Source organism: Aythya marila (genome assembly GCF_965140915.1).
Source record: "Aythya marila genome assembly, chromosome: 3".
NCBI classification, from domain to species: Eukaryota; Metazoa; Chordata; class Aves; order Anseriformes; family Anatidae; genus Aythya; species Aythya marila.
In genome coordinates this window covers 68,140,485-68,158,346 of record NC_139044.1, presented here as the reverse complement: position 1 = coordinate 68,158,346, position 17,862 = coordinate 68,140,485, and positions in this window count along the sequence as shown.

The window sequence follows — 17,862 nt, the reverse complement described above, 5'->3', positions numbered from 1 at the left end:
CCACCTTCTCCACCGTGGTCTCCTCCAAGGGCTGCAGTGTGAAAACCTATTCCACTGTATTACACCATGGGCTGCAGGGGGTCAGCCTGTTTCACCATGGTCCTCACCACAGGCCACAAGGGAACTTTAGCTCTTATGCCTGGAGCACCTCTTGCCCTCCTCCTTCTTCACTGATCTTGGTTGCTGTTCTGCAGCAAGGTTTTTGTTTGTTTGTTTGTTTGTGTTTTTTTTTTCCTTAAATATGCTCTCACAGAGGTGCAAACAACACTGCTTATTGGTCCAGTGCTGGCCAGAGGTGGGGCCCTTATCTGACATGGGGCAGCATCAGGATTCTTCTCACAGAAGCTGCCCCTATGGCCCCCCGTTACCAAAATCTTGCCAGGTAAACCCACTACAATACAATGCTGAGAAAAAATAATCTTACAAAGAAGGAAGTCAATTGTCACTTTTGATTCTTGGTGTAGAACAGAAAATCTATAATCATTCAGAAATAACATTTAAATTCATTATACCCTGTTTGAATGTTATTGTTTATGTCACTATTATATTTCTCCTGTCTTCAGCATAAAAGATATGAAGGACATACAGGTAAGATGTCATTCCAGCAACCAGAAATAAATGATATGGTACAGGTCATTTATGGTGGTGATGTATGGTCATAATGGTGATGAAGTATGGTCATCCTCCTTTAGTCTTCGAGATATGTGAAACATGTTGCCTTAACAAACCTGGGATATGCAGTATTTGAAATCTTACAGATATAAGCCTTTTGTCATAACTGTATGCTCTGTTATACTAACAGATAGTATAGATGGAATAGTTTCTGCAGGTTCTCATAAAAAAATAATATATATATATCTATATAATAAGCCATAAAAGAGTAAGATTTCCCTTATTAACAGCTATCTTAAGAACTTTATGAGTCTTTATTTTACCCCAAAACCTACAAAAATATTTGCAATACAAAAGCAAGATAAATACTTATTGCATTAGAGTATTCAAAGCTCAACAAGGCACGGTACACATTTTCAATAGAAAAGAAGCATTAATTTTTCATCAACTATTGACAAAATGAGACAATCTAATTTGTAAATACCATAGTTCTAAAAACCTTCTGTACGTACTCAAACAGTTTCAAATCATGTAAATCCAGAGAGAATTGTTTTATTTTGTATACCAGTAATTTAGAATCATTAACATCCTTTTTCTAAAAGAAAAAAAATATATTTCCAGAAAAAGGACAGTATGGAGATTTTCTGTGACCTTTCTGATTTGGTATTGAACTTCTGGAACAGAAGGAAATCTTATGATCATTAAAATGAACTTTTGGCTTAAGCTACTGCTGTTTCCTGTGCAAAAATAAATTGTCAGAATAGTGAAAACAATGATATAGGGCCTTGTCTTTACTTCTGGTTTCAGCCAATATTCTAGAAGAAATACAGGGATAGATCAAAATAAAGGTTAGTTGTGATAACTTTCAAATGACAATTGTAACTGGGACTTTTGGTCTTTTATATTGTTCCTGTATCTTTTTTATATTTTAAATATATCTCTTTCCAAATATCTGGTGCATTAAGCTCTTCAAATTAATATTTGCTTGAATTAGTATATCCTTGCTGAAATTATTTTACTACCATTTATATACATGGCCAAAATATTTTTTCTTGACTGTAACAATGGGGCAGATTACATCTTTATATATTTTTAAATTTAAATTTAAGCTCTTCAACCTTTGTTCCTTAAGATATATATCTTAAATCCACAGATAATTATTGAAATAACTGATCAAGCTTCTAAGAAACAGCTTACTAACCTATAGAGAGACAGATGCACACTCAAAATTCTGTATTTGAATAAAATTTAGGCTGACTTTAAGCACTCATTTTTTTGTTGTTGTTTTGGTTTTAATTTTTCAGTTCATCCTCCACCTTTCTTTTTCTCCACTCTCCTCCTGCTCTTAATCAGTCTTTATCTTTTATTAATTGCAGAGGAAATGAAATTATCAGCTGTTCAGACTAAATGCAGGACTTATTTATTTATTTTTAATAAATTTCAGGTCAAAATAAAGTACATAGTGAATTTTGACAGCTCCAAAGGGAAATTGGGAAAAAAAAAAAAAAAAAGCTTGATGTTGGACTTAATGTCTACTTAAATTTTGCCTTATGTTTCTAATAAGAAAAAAAAAAGTGGCTTTTAAATGAGCATTATTCTGATTACATATATTTTTCAATGTACGAGATCTTTTACTGCTTTACTTTTTATGTTCAATTTTTGACCATTTAGTTTTAGTATTATATGACATTTTCCTTATCTTCAGTTATAAATCATTATGGTTCTGAAAAGACAATTTAATAGCAGGTATAAGTTTTAAACATATCAATAAGACTATTTTAGTCAATGCATAAACATCATTTTGTTCTTAAATATTTTCCTCTAGACATCAGAATTAAATTTTTACCTAAAACTCTCTGAAAATACTCAATAAAATAGTTATTGTAGTGCTAAGAGGAATTAATGATATATATATATAAAGAAAAATAAATTCTGAAAAGTTACATGTGACTGAAAAGCCAAAACGACATTTTAAATTATTTATCAGATGAGCAAAAAATAAGTATATGATATGTCTGAATAATTATGACAGTGAATAATTATGACAGTGAATTAAAATTTGTTTTAAAGTTTATATCAAATAATTTAAAGGTATGTGAGTAATGCTGCAGATTTAAGCTCTGACTGTTCAGTTTTTGTACAATGTACCTCATTTAAATTAATGTGCATTTTCTAATCAAAGTAACATCTGTACTCATATGTATGTGTTTAGAAGGACTGTTCACTAAAAAATATTCTCTTTCTTTCTACTAGCACTTGATTTGCTGAAATGCTAGCATCAGCCCAGGAAGGAGAAAGATTTCCATTCATGTCAATTTAGAATTTTGGTCCTGAAGTAATGTTGTGATGTTTCTCTTGAATTATCCTGTTCATTTATTGTTTACATTTAAAAATTAACTAGATGATTGGATACTTTAATCAGTGTATAGCAAAAATATATCCTGTAAGGATATATTTCATATCCATGAAAGCCTGCTCACTGGTTTAAAAATTGAAAAAGTAAAGTGGCATAGAGCTGAAAAATTGTCTACAGAACTATGAGCAAGTTATATGCAATCATGTAATTTTAATGGAATGATCAATTTTCTCTTAGTTTTTAGCAAATAGAGTTATTAAAACTATAAAACAAAGCACTAATACTCATCAACACAGTTGTCAAGAGGACACTGTCCTATTATTTCCTGACAGACTGGAAACCATAGCAACACCTGTTTAGGAGAAGCTGAAGAAATATTTGAAGGTTTGCAATTGTTAAAGCCATTGGTCTGTAACAGACATGTATTAATTGTGAGTGAATGTGACAGCATATACCAGATTCCTAAAAGGGAAGAAAACATCAGCATCAGTCAAGACTAAGGCACTGAACAAGGGATTAATCAAAAACTGTGATGTCTGACTTCAAACTCATTTTCATGCTTGTATACTCATCATTTATAAGGTCTGGGGAAAAGGTGGAATTTTATTATTAGAATACTGTAGAAACATTTCAAAAAAAAAAAAAAGAAATTGAGGAGATTAAAAAAATAATAAAAATTGTCTGACGTCTTAAAAGAAAAAAACATCTTGCATCTTGTATCTTAAAACATCTGCCATCTTTAAAAAATTACATTTAAATACAGCCCTAAAAAAATTGAGAGTTCCAATCAAATACAATCACAGTGATTTCATATTGAAAAATTCATGGGAGCATGAAAGTTTCCTTGGATACTGTTGGCAAATTAGCTTTCTGAAAGAGGAAAGTACTCTCTGTTAGTAAATACTTACAGGGAATTTATTACAGAAAGGTATTTTTAATTTTGTCTATAAGTAAATTATCAGAGAAGAAGCTAAAAGTATTCAAATGGACAGCAAATATTTTATTACAGATTTTAAATTTTGAAGTTACTGCATATGCAGGCAGGAATCTATAATTTGCTTCAAGCCTGTAAGAATACTTACAGTTTCAGTAAGTATTTCAAAGTATGAATATTTTCATTCATTATTGAAAAAACAGTATACAGCAAACGGGTATCACTGACAAAGTTTGACCACTTTTTTGAGTCAGAAATGTTTTCAACAGCCTGTTTATGTTATGCTATGCCTTAAAAATGACAAATTTACTTTGGATTACAAAATAAACAGATTAGGAACTAAAATAGGTAAATTAATCATGGTGCAAATAACCTCTGAATAACATCTGCACTTCCTAAATCCATGTTAAGAGTAAATATCCCTGCTTAAAATAAGCACTTTGTTAGTGAACAGGAGAGAAGAGGAATGTTACAGAGACAGACAAACTAGTCTGGAATTTGGGAAACTGGTATCAGTTCTATGTTCTGCCATAGACATTTTGTGGGATAAATTCCCTAATGATAATCTGCCAATACGAAGTCCAAAGATTAGTATAAAGGCCATCACTGTTGAATTTGCAGCCTTGGGTCACTTGGTGTGTAGATGGAGTAAAGATCTGCACGTTTTGTTCCAAGATAACTGAGCAATTGCTTTGAGGAATTGAATTTAATGCCTGAGAATGACTGCAGATCACAGATCCAGTTTTGACTGAATTTTAAAGTACTGATGGAAAGCTTTTTATTTATTTATTTTTTTTTCTCTTTTTTTTTTTTAATTCAAACCAGCCTGTAACAAGTTTCTCTCTCTCCTCCTTCCTTCCCTCCCAACCCCCACCCTGGGATATTTTTTTCTGATATTACACCCATTCATGTGACATTTTAAAAGATGGTTATAATATTGATGTAAAAACTGATTTTTTGAGGATTAGATTGTACTGGGCTCACGTAGCAAGGTTATGGTGGTAGGGGGACTGCAGGCCTCTGAGAGAAGAGCTCAGAAACTGCCGCATATCAAATAAGAGCCATTTTCTGTTGGCTCCAAAAGGGACAATGATCAATGCTGTTTGTGTGGTTTAAAGTTAAGAGCAGATTTAAGAAAGGGAAAAATCTGCTACACAACAGCAGCTGGGAGAGAGGAGTGAGAAACAACCCTACAGACACCAACATCAGTGAAGGAGGAGCGCAGGAGATGATCCAGGAGCCAGAGCAGAAGATTCCATATAGCCTGTGGAGAGGTCCATGATGTCCCCCAGCAGCCCATTGTGTACCACAGTGTAGCAGACGTCCACACTGCAGCCCATGGAGGAGCCCATAGTGAGACAGGTGCATATGTCCTGAAGAAGGCTGCAGCTGATGGAGAGTCCCTGCAAAAGCAGATGATCTGGCAGGAGCTTCTGCCCATGGAAGACCCGTGTTGGAGCAGTCAGTTCCTGAAGGTTGGACCCCACGTTATAGACACATAATGGAACAGCTGCAGCCTGTGGGAAGCCTGTATAGTATCAGTTCCAGAAGAAGCAGGGAAAGACAGTGAGGATGAAGCAGTGGCAGAGATGAACTGTTTTGTACTGACCACAGTCCCCATTCCCTGTTCACCTGTGGAACCTGGGGAGAAGGCAAAAGAGGGTGGATAGGGGGGGCAGTGCTTTTAATTTGCTTTTAGATTCTTAGTACCCTAGTCTGTTAATAATTATATTAATCTACCTATGCTGAGTCTCTTTTGCCTATGACGGTAACTGTTAAGTGATGTCCCTGCCCTTATTTCAATCCTTAAGCCCTTTTCACTGTATTTTCTCTCCCTGTTCTACTGAGGAAAGTAAGAGAGTGGTGTGGTGGAGTTTATTTGACCATCAGAGTTAAACCACCACGCAGTTGACACATATGGACATTATATATTTGAATAGACTATAAAATGGAATTGGATATCCAGGAAATGTTCAAATATGAAATGTAAACCACAGATGTTCTGCTTATACAAGATGAATATTTAATAATAGAGAGTCTGGGACAATAAAGGGCCAGATAAGAACAGAAGTGAAATTACAACCTATGCCTTCTTGTAGTATTGTTTAAATACAAAATGAAACAGAACAGAATACGTACCTGGTTGGAATAATCTTTTAACCTCTACATCTAGTAAAAGGCAAGAGGGAAAGATAAAGGGAAAGAGAGAGAGAAGGAGAAGGAGAAGGAGAAGGAGACAGGAGAAGGAGACAGGAGAATGGGGGAGAGAGAGGGCAAGAGGGAAAGAGGGAAAGCTTTGTCCTTATGGAGGAATTACCTAACAGCCTTATAAATGAGATAACTGAGAGTAAAAGCTGGAAGGTCTTTGTGGCCTTATAAAACTAAAAACATCAATACACCAGATGGTTTTGCAACACATTTTAATAAAAATGTGTATAAATTACTCTGGCAGCTCCTAACTGGCATATAAAAAGTCTGTACAATCTGGTTCCTCCTCATTAGTCTTTAATCTGCCCCAGATTTAACTAATAAATACTGCAGAAACTAAATCCACCAAAATGTTCCTTGAAAAGATGGATATCTATATTTAAGGATGACCTTTCTAAAGAGAAAGGAAAAAAAAAAAAAAAAAAAGTTGGCCACACTTTTTAAAAGATGTTTCCACATATTTTGGACTGAAAGAATGAAGTTTTTTTTTTTTTCAAAAAAAAAAAAAAAAAAAAAAAAATCTGGATGGAGTTTTATTCATCCAGAATAAACAAAATCTCATCCTAAATATTTATTGAGGTCCAAGTTAGATGTTTTCTGATGACTACCATAAGAAACCAATGGCTTTGTTCTTTGTTATTTTGTTTGTTTGTTTGTTTCTTTTTTGTTACTAAAAGCCAAACATTTCCTGCCACCTAGAAATGCAATGAGATAGATATTAGAACATGAAATGTAGCTACATGCCACATAAAATATGTTTATAATATACTGTATGTACGTATTTGTACTGATATAAGGTTTCCCCTTTTCTTCTCTAAACTGAACAACCCAAATCTCTAAGCCTGTATACATAGCAGCTCTAGCCCTCTGATCATCCTCATGGCTTTTTTTCTGGACTCTCTCTAGAAGGTCCGTGTCTTTCCTATGCTGGGGTCCCCAGAGCTGGGGTGATATAGGTAAGGAAGATAAGTAAACACAGGACAGAGCTATTAGCTAGCAGGGTTATGTGTGTGTGTGTTGTTGTTGTTGTTTATTTTATTTTATTATTATCATTATAATTTTTTATTTATTTACAAATTATTTAGCTTTTGGGTTTGAGTCACCCTGCCCATTACCAAAACAGTAAAAATTATGTTTATATGTATTACAAATTAATGGGATGTGTAAGACATGCCTCCTGTCACTTTGAAAATTTGCCATATCCAGCTCAATTTATCTTCTGTGTTTCTTTCTTTAGAATTCACAAGCTTCAGAATGTGTCAGTACAGCTATTTATTTATTTATTTATTTATTTTTAAGAAAACTAAAACCTGAACTGACATGTAATTAGAGAGGCAGAGATGGATGCAGTATGATTAAAAACATTCCACACATGGAAAAAACAGACCAATTTGGGGACTTCCAAGTCAGATATATACCTAGTCAGATACCAAATACACATTAAGGAGAGAAACAGGAAAGTCCAGAGATTAGACTGAGTTCAGCATTCTTGACCTGCTACTCCTCCATATGGCAGTCCATCTAATTCTTTCTGTTAGATATCTGATGTTTTCTTTGGCAGACAGTGAAAAAAAAAAAAAAAAAAAAAAGACTCAGTGAAGACTCAGTGGATGGATCTGTGTGGTTACATGAAAAGGTCTCCATAACTGGTCATGAAACAGCTGGAATAAATAGAGTGACAAAACAGTGAGACATGACAGAAGGAAACAGGGGAAGATGAGTTTGAGCAGGTTTGTATTGAAGCATAAGAATGAGATTAAGGTGAAAAATACACAGGCAAACATAAAACAAAGCAATTAACACAGAGCTATTCCACAAATAGGAGAAGAGGAAATGGCATGAAGGCAAGTTTAAAAGAAATTGTGTTTTTTTGTGGAAATGCATCAACAGGTAGTTAGCAGCATGTACACTCTAATTAATACAATCCATTTATGAAAATTCTAGAAAGTTATGTATTTTCAAACACAGTAGAATCTATTTTTTTACAAAACTAATTGCCACAGTAAAGACACTGGAAGGTGTCTTTAGATAAAGACGTGTTGATTTTTGATTAGTTTTACTTAGAATATGGATAGTAGTCCTCAGAAAAATTCCATATTTTTAATTTTAAATGTGAAATTGTTTCTGGAAGAAGAGTGAAAAATTACAAGACTGAGGAATAACACTGGTAATTATTTAGAATGCATTCGAATCAAATTCAGTCTTAAAACTTTGTCAAAAGAAACTGGGACATCAACTTATATTTTCAATTGAAGTACCTTTGTCAGGAGGGAGTAGCAATTACCCAACACTCATGTAGAGATATCAAACTCTTTCAGTGTATGCGTTGCCACATTCTAGTCAGCCAGGATAATTAAGCATCTGATATAATTTAAGTCAGTGAAACTTAAAATAGATCATGTGCTTAAGTGCATTGGTTAATTGAGGGTAGAGTAGAAAACTGATTCCCTGGAAAGCACTAAACAGGGAATTATCCTACAGATTTAGTAAAATATTAGTAATCACTTTGAACTTATATAACCTGATACCCTCCTGAGTTATGTTGTAATCTTCAATACATGGATGAGAAAATGTCATTTACCTGAGTAAACACCAACTACTTGATTGACCCAAGATCACAAATTTGAAACTGTAACTCCATAAAATCACATAAACACTATTCCATATATTAAACTTTGCATCTACTTCATTTATATTCTCATGTGACAATATAAGCTGTTTTGTGTAATTTTTGCACTTTCACATGATAATCATAGAATCATAGAATCATTGAGGTTGGAAAAGACCTCCAAGATCATCTGGTCCAACCATCCCCCTGTCACCAATATCACACACTAAACCATGTTCCTAAGTACCACATCAAAACTTTCCTTAAACACCCCAAGGGATGGTGACACCACCACCTCCCTGGGCAACCCATTCCAATGCCTGACTACTCTGAGAAGAAATGTCTACTAACTCACAACTGAAACCTCCCCTGGAACAACATGAGGCCATTCCCTCTTGTCCTATCACTAGTTATCTGTGAGAAGAGGCCAACTCCCAGCTCCCCATTTTCTTTCAGGTAGTTGTAGAGAGCAATAATGTCTGAGCCTCCTCTTCTCCAGACTCAACAACCCCAGTTCCCTCAGCTGCTCCTTATAGGACTTGTGTTTCAGACCCCTCACCAGCTTCATAGCCCTTCTCCGGACACATTCCAGGGCCTTGATGTCCTTCTTGTAGTGAGGGACCCACAACTGAACACAGGACCCTGAGTGAGGCCTCGCCAGAGCTGAGTACAGGGGGACAATCACCTCCCTGGTCCTGCTGGCTACAGAATTCCTGATACAAGCCATGATGCAGTTGGCCTTCTTGGCCACCTGGGCACACTGCTGGCTCATGTTCAGGTGAGCATCAGCCAGCACCCCCAGATCCTTTTCCTCTGTACAGCTTTTCAGCTACTCATACTTCTCATAAATGATATGCTGTGGAATAAGAATTACTTGCTTTGATGTTTATTTTGGGAATATGAGTTATACATAGGAAGCTGTTCTGAAAATTTTGCGCAAGAAACAGCCCTAGTGTACATAGAGGTTTCTTCAAACACATCTATATCATGTGTATAAGATAACAGTACTTGTTAAACACTATGGAGGGTTGACCCCAGACAGAAGCCAAACACCTACACAGCCTCTCATTCACTCCCCTCTCATTTGGGGTGAAATTGTTGGTTTATTATATGTTATGGAGTATCTCTTTGATCAGTTTAAGTCAGCTGTACTGGCTGTGCCCACTCCAAACTTCTTGTCCACTCCCAGCCTTCTGGCTTGGAGGAGAGGAAAGTCATGACACTGCAAGCGCTGTTCAGCAGAATTTAAAGCATCTGTGTGTGTAATCTTTAGCCTCAAACGTAAAGCATATCAAAGCATATCACAATATAAATATCTTTGAAGAAAGTTAACTCCATCCCAGGAAGACTTACCACAGACACAATAGCTCTAATTTATACTGTATAATATGTTTATAAATATATTGAAAAATAAATACATGCTCCCTGTATGATCTGAAAACATGTAACTTCACTCACAATAAATAAATATGTACAGGGATTATTAATCTCTTCTTGCAACTCATTTGCAAACATGTAGTCTGAAGAGTCAGCCATACAACTAATTAGTTTACTATGGAATTAGTTTACTATGGAAACAAATAAAAAACTATCCTTCCTCAAATAACATAAAACAACAACAACAACAACAACAAAAGCTCACTAGTTTTTAAACTTTTGCATGTATTTTCCCTCCAAATGTATACAAAATCTGACTTATTCAGATGTGTTACAATATTAATTTTTTGTACCGCATGCTCAAGGCATCCAAAGACATTAAAAAAGTAAGAGAATATAGTTGTACACTAGGAACATAGATTTTTTTCCCAAGGAACATAGAGTTGAATTTCAATAGAAGTTTGCTTGGAGGTTTGTTTATTTGTTTGTTTTTTACTGTATTCTTATAAAACTGAGATATTCTTTGATTTTTCATGGTGTTATTTCTATTTTCCTTTTTATAAACAACTGTTGTATTTTTAATTTCTAGACTAGCATTTAAAAATACCAAAAATAAAAATTGAAAGAAATATTTGCTCTTCAAATTCTTACTTTATAGTTATTTTTATATGGAAGTATTTTCCTTCTCTTTTCCTTTCTGCAAAGTAAAAAAAAATATATATAATTCACAGCAGCTAAAAGATTAACTTATTATTAGATTTAATAATAACAATATTAATATTTTAATAATATTAAAATATTATATAATATTAATTAATATTAAATATAATATAATAATATTATTAATATTAATTAGTTATACTACCAAAAGTCTTTGGCACGGGAGGCAAAATATTGCAAAAGAAAATAAATTATCAACTGGAGACATGGTCAGTTATGATTGTATATATTGTACTTATTTAGAATTTAGAGTAGAATTTAATGTTCTACCTAAAAACAAATAGAATAGAATAGAATAGAATAGAATAGAATAGAATAGAATAGAATAGAATAGAATAGAATAGAATTTAGTGTTCTATCATGAATTCTGCTGAGAAAAACGATTCCCATTTTTATTTATTTATTTTGTAATTAATAAAAAGGATGACAATATAATAACAATTCTTTAGAAACATTTAGAGGATTTTTACTTTGATAACTAAAAATTATTTTTTGTATTATTGTATTATTTGTACTATTTCTTGTATTTGTACTATTTCTTGTATTTCTTGATTACTACTTAACCTGTATCCCACTTCAGGAACAACCTAATATTATCCAATCACTATAGTGTGAATAAGCAACATTGATTTTCAAGTAATGCTGCTTAAAGGAAAGCCCTAGAAAATTTTTGTAGACTACCCATGAACATTCACTCTTTAGTGTCAAGTCTTACTCTTACAAATGTCTTCTGTCAAATAAACTGATCCCCAGTATAACATCTTCAGCCTCTGCTTTTAAAGACACTATTAAGGAGATAGATAGCTTTGTTAGAACATGTCTGTATTTAATATGTTAGAATGTGTATGCCTAATGTTTATCCTGATTTAGTGTAAGATGCATGTAAGTCCCCAGTCTAAGAATTTATGGAGACTGCAGAATGAGAGACCAAGTAATGAGCCTGACAGAAAAGGAAAGATTTCAACAGACTTTAATCTGGACCCTTCTCAAGGATCAGGAGACAAAAGTAATAAATAGAGGATGACAAGTCTCTTTATTTATGTTTTCTGGGTCTAGATCTTTCAGTTTATTTGGCTGCAACAGGCCTTTATTAAACCAACCAAGTGGAATGTTCAGCTCGGTTTGCTATAGTGGAATGGCTGATTTTTGTTTTCAACTTTCCATCTTTTCGAGCATGTCCTTGAAGCTTGACAACAACATTCATTTCCCAGATGACTTTCTACTCTGTTTCTACTCTGTTCCACTCTTTTGTTGCTGTAACTTTTCTTTTTTTAAAAAACATTTTTATTTTATTCCACAAAACATTTTCCTTTATCTGTCCTTACTTGGATTTTACTGCTCCTTACTGCTCCTTACTTGGATTTTTTTATTCTTTTTTTTTTTTTTAACTTTAGTTGTACCTGTCAATTCCAATTTTAGGATGATGACAAAATGATGACAACAAAATAGATGAATATCTATTATTTAAAATTTTCTACTATTATTATTATTATTATTATTTTATTATTATTATTATTATATAATTATTATTTAAAATTATCTACTATTTAAAATTTTAATTCTAAATAAATTTCACTTTTTTTTTTTTTCAATAAACACAGAGAAAATGAAAGTTCATGTATAATTTGATTCTCAGTGATTACAAGAGTGACCTGGACAATTAAATAGTGAACGGTCAAATCTATTTCTTTATAAAATTCAGTACTAAATCAATTTGTTGGGTTTAAAAATTTGGCAATGTCTTAAACTTATATTGTTGGTAGTAATAGTGAGTCTTTCCAGTTCTCTGTAGACTGCTTCTAATACCTTGTTCTCTACTGACAGACCACAGTCTGTTTTCACTAAAATATATAAATCACAGATGTGAATATCAGCTTTCATTCTGAATGTTTTCAATTAATTTGTTCTAAGTAAAAAATTCCAGTTCACTGCAACTACACCTATTCTCTGACATTTATATGTTTTGATAAAATTTAGTTAGGAATATTTGTTTGTCTGCTTTGTTTAAATGGTTGTTGTAGAAGAAAACATTCTAGTTATCCATGGAACGTGCATGGTATATATGTGAGTTGAACCCTGATGTTTTGAATCAAATAGAGTAGGTTGTAAGTGGTGTATTTTTATTTCTGATGTATTTAGTTGAGGAAAACAAAAACAAAACAAAAAAACAAAACAAAACAAAACAAAACAAACAAACAAACAAACAAAAAATCCCTTAGGTCTGAATCTAGAGCAAAAATGATGAGGGCATGGTCATATGTTATTTTTGTCATATGTATTTTTTCCAGCTAATTCAAGTAATGAATGAAAGGATTGTAGCTAAAACTAGTAAATCTAGTGAACAGTGTCATAATGTTCAACAAAAAAAAATATCAGAAAGAGTGCTGAACAATGATATTCAAAGAATTGCAATATATCCTACAGTTGGAGTACTTTGATAGTGAATAAATTGGGTGTTGTTGTTTATTCATTATCTTGCTAGTCACATCTGAGCTTTGGTGAGATCTGAGGAGACAGAGCTGTTTATTTTGGCTTCTGTAAATATCCTGTGATTATAATCTGCCCTACTATTTGATATAGGTGAATAGTTAACCTCTTTCTGTTTATTCAGATTAAACTGATCACACATTATTTGTGTACACAACTCAACAAACTTCTGTGCTTTAGATGGGAAGATCAAACAAAGCAGTTTTGAAGGGAGCAAGAGAAACTTTTTTTCTAGATAGATTTATAATTAATAGCATTATGACCAGCAAGGGAATATTAGCTGTGACCTGGAAAAACAATGGTAAAAATAACATCCTATTGGAACTAAAACAACATTTATTTGTATGAAATAAATATTGGTTGTTCCACCTGAATAAAACATACTGATATAGAAAGCCATGTGACACTGTGCATTAAAAGAGACAGCAGTATTGAGATGAGATCTGGAATTCACAGTCAAATATAAACAAACAAACAAACAAAAAAACAACACACAACACCAATGTTACTTTAGTTTTGATGGTGAAATAAGATGAGTATACGTAAACAGTAAACAACCAAGCTAAACAAGAGAAATCACAATTATAGGTGAAGGTGTACAAAAGAGAATCAAATCAATGTTCAGCAAAGAACAATGGGATGGATGTGAGTAGTGATCAAAAATGGTATAAGTTTATATAAGTTTAAAATATTACAGTTACTCAAAACAGTGATCACAATGAATATATTACACATGATGTACATCATATATTACACATGGTGTATTGTCTACCAATATTTTAAAAATCAAAACAGGGCGTCAGGTTTCTAGACCGATTAAAGGGGTCTTAGATTGGCAGTAAGTTCCCCACCTCTTTTTTCCATATCAAAGGGAAAATAAAAAGGACACAAAAATCCCCATTTTAAAAGCAAAATATATCACAAGATATAATGAAATATTTTTTAATGTTTCATGCTGATACATCAGTTCTGCTAGTGTAGGTCATGACTTGGAATTGTTCACCATCAGTGTAATTTTCAATTATTTGAAGTGTTTACACCAAATTAGATATATAGTTTTTAAATTTCCCTTTTTAATATAATCTTCAGTATCACCAAGTCAATTCATTCATACTAGTACCCACTTAGAGAAGAAATTGACACAGGATAAAACACAGTCATAAGGTTTTTGCTTATATAATATTTTTTGATAATGACCTATAAAATCATAATTTTATTATTGACCAATTATTTGAAGCAGATACAATACTAGACAGAAATGAGAAATATTCTTGAATTTTGTTAATTATGAAGTTCACTGTTTGACGTATCAAAGATAGTGCAAAGATAACAAGGATAGCAAAGATATTTTGAAATTTTAAAACATTTTGTTTTTATTAATTTTCTAATAAAGCACCATGAAGCCTTGTTTATTAATTTATGCAATGCAAGCAAATTTAAGTTAAAGAATGAATGGCATTTTTGTACCAGTTTAGTGTAACAGTGGTTAGTAGAAATTCTTCTGATACAAAGTATTTTGACACTACATGTACAATTACTGTGAATTTAATGTTGTTATTAAGGTAGAAATTACTGAAAAGGAAATTAAATGGTGATTCCAATAAAATAGCAATAATATAACTACAGTGTTGGATAACCATATACACCTTTAAAACATTTTTATTCTGGAAAAAAAGGTGATACATTTGACAACATTTTGTTTAGAAGCTTTCACAACATAATTGTTTTAATATGTATTAGGTTTTTAGTTTTCAAGGATTGGAGACTGACTTTATAATTAAGGAAAAAAAAAAATGCTAGCAAGAATACTACAAGAAAGTTTTTATTTTTCTCCAGTAATTCAGAGTTTTAATAATTGAAACATTTTATTTATTTATTTAAGAAATACACAGCAATGTGAAGAAGTGTTAACCTAACATCTCTCTAATCTGAAAAATCAAAATTAACTACTGATGTTCTAACAAAGCATAAAATGGTATAAATATAACCTTCATTTTGGGCATCAAATCTAGAGTAAAATACAATAGTTATAAATGAATTATGTCATAAAAATGAACCTTTTTCTGAAGTTAAGTAGGAATTAGTTAAAATGTAAATGTTAACTAGATAATGATGCTACTTGTAAAGTTTACATTAAACATTTTGTGGTTTAACCCAGCAAAGCCCCATGCAGCCTGTCTCTCACTCTTCCCCAGTGGGATAAGAAATTATTATTTATCAACATATGAAGAGTATGAGATAATGGAAGTATAACCCACGTTAAATAAAAACCCACGTATAATCTTACTACTATAACAAAAATTTTCAAATGGGATGGGAGTGGGGCGAGTACAATGATTAATAAATAATTAAAAAGAAACATGGACTATTCATGGCCAAGCTAACTAAATTACAAACCTAAATCAATAATTAATTCAGAGTTATTTTCTTACACTTGACATTGTTGAACTCAGGCATAGTTTGTGAACTGTTCAGTTTATTCTGTGGTAAATTTAAGTGAACATACACAACATATTGTTTTGTTACAGTTTATTTTGTAAAACCGAATTCTACTCATTGAGTGTCAATGAGTATTTAACTGTAGTTCACCTTGTGGTTGAACGTAACCCTACTCCCACAGCTTCACAGTACTTACAAGCCACTGCAGTAAGTCACTATTTTAGCTATGTAAGTCTCCACCTGAGGCTACACTCAGAGGCAGTAGAAAGAAACGGACAATTTCCAGGCATGAGTCATCTGACCTATTTAAAATGTTTGCTTTAGGATGAGATGAATCAGCTTCTAAATACACATTAATAATGAAGACTTGTTCAAATTAATCTTTCATAGACTTCCTGTGAAAAGAAAAGTATAAGAACATTCCCTTAAGACTCTGTGAGTAAGATACTTCTAAATATTAATAATTCTGCCGTAGCAGGTGTCTCAGAAAAGCAGCTGGCATTAAAATTATCATAAAGAATTAAGGTGCCCATATGATTTTCTGAATAGTGACTACTTGCCCGCTCTGGGAGATCTGCTGGGGAAGAAGAAAAGGAAATTTTCCTTAGTAACAGGAAAGAAGGCTGAAAAATGCTGACTAAAACACAAAGGGAAGGAATATTTCCTTATAACTAGGGTTACAAAGATATTATTTCCTAAACACAAAACCAAAACATATGTAAGAATTTTTTTTTTTCTGTAGTAGTTTAAAACAATGACACTGCAGTAAAGAAATGATGTTCTGCAATTGCTTTTTTTGTGTTTGTCTGTTGTCTATGTTTTCATCTTTTATTTTTAAATTATTATTTCTAAAGTCTAAATGTAGATCAGGTACTAAATTTATGGAAAAATCATGCTTAAATAAGCACTTTAGTTACTAAGGTTCAATAAGAGAATGTGATACAATGAGTATAAATCAGAAACCGGCATCTCTCCACAATAAAATAGGAACTGCAAAAGAAATCTTAGAATTAATATTTGTCTATTAATATAAGAAAACAATCTATTTATGTCAATAGTAATGCAGAAGAAGCAGAAATATACTTGTGATCTTTCTTTGTATTTAGGAAAAGTCAAGATGGTATAGTAATATCATATGATGAAGATGAAATACATCCCTTCCCAAAGTAACTCTGGAGGTGATTAAGCAGCAACTACTAAATCTAGACTTTTTAAAATCAGTCTTGCATTCAATAATTTTAAAATAGTTAGCTGGAGAGCTCTCTAGACAATTGACATTGATTTTTCAATAAGTTTTGGAACACTAGGAAAGCTCCAGAGGATTGGAAGAAAGCTAATGGGTCAATACTTCAAAAAGGCAAGCAGGACATGTAATTACACATCCACAACCTAGTTTTGATCCCAGGAATAATGGAACATTACTGAAAATACTAGAATGTTTGATGCAGGGTTCAGAAACTAAAAGATTCAAAATGGATAATACAAAAAATGTTAATCAATACTGATTCACTGTAAACAAAAGTTATCACTTCTCTGTTTTCCATCAGATTACATGACCAATAGCCCTGATTTCATGTCATAACTGTGATGCAACTCTTTGAAGTATAATATGTACATACATCTAATGATTAAACATTTTATAGACAAAATGAACTAGAAGGAACTTCATGTGCTACTAATATAATTTGGCATCTAGTTTTTCAAAAAATACTTTCAGAAACTGAGCAAGATCTACCCTAAAAGTAACTGAAGTCTGCCTTTTCTCCTAGGTTGTCCTAAAATAACTCTAAATCTACTTATTTTCTACCCAGAAAAAAACTTTTTTTTTTTTTTTTTTTTTTTTTAATCCTCTGGATTTACTAGGTTTTTACTTGAGCTTTTTCTTCTTTAAATTCTGCATTAGTCTCTGGTAGAACACACAAAACTGATACCTTTCCAAAGATATCACCTCATTCACCAAGTCTTTCAATCACTTTTCATACAACAGGCTCCTCAATTCACAGGCAGGTTTAGCAACATCTTTCTGATCACCTTCTACTCAAAATTCATCTTCATACCATGCATGAGAGACCATAACTACATAAAAGTGATGGCATACCTTACATGTAGGCTTTTAAGAGA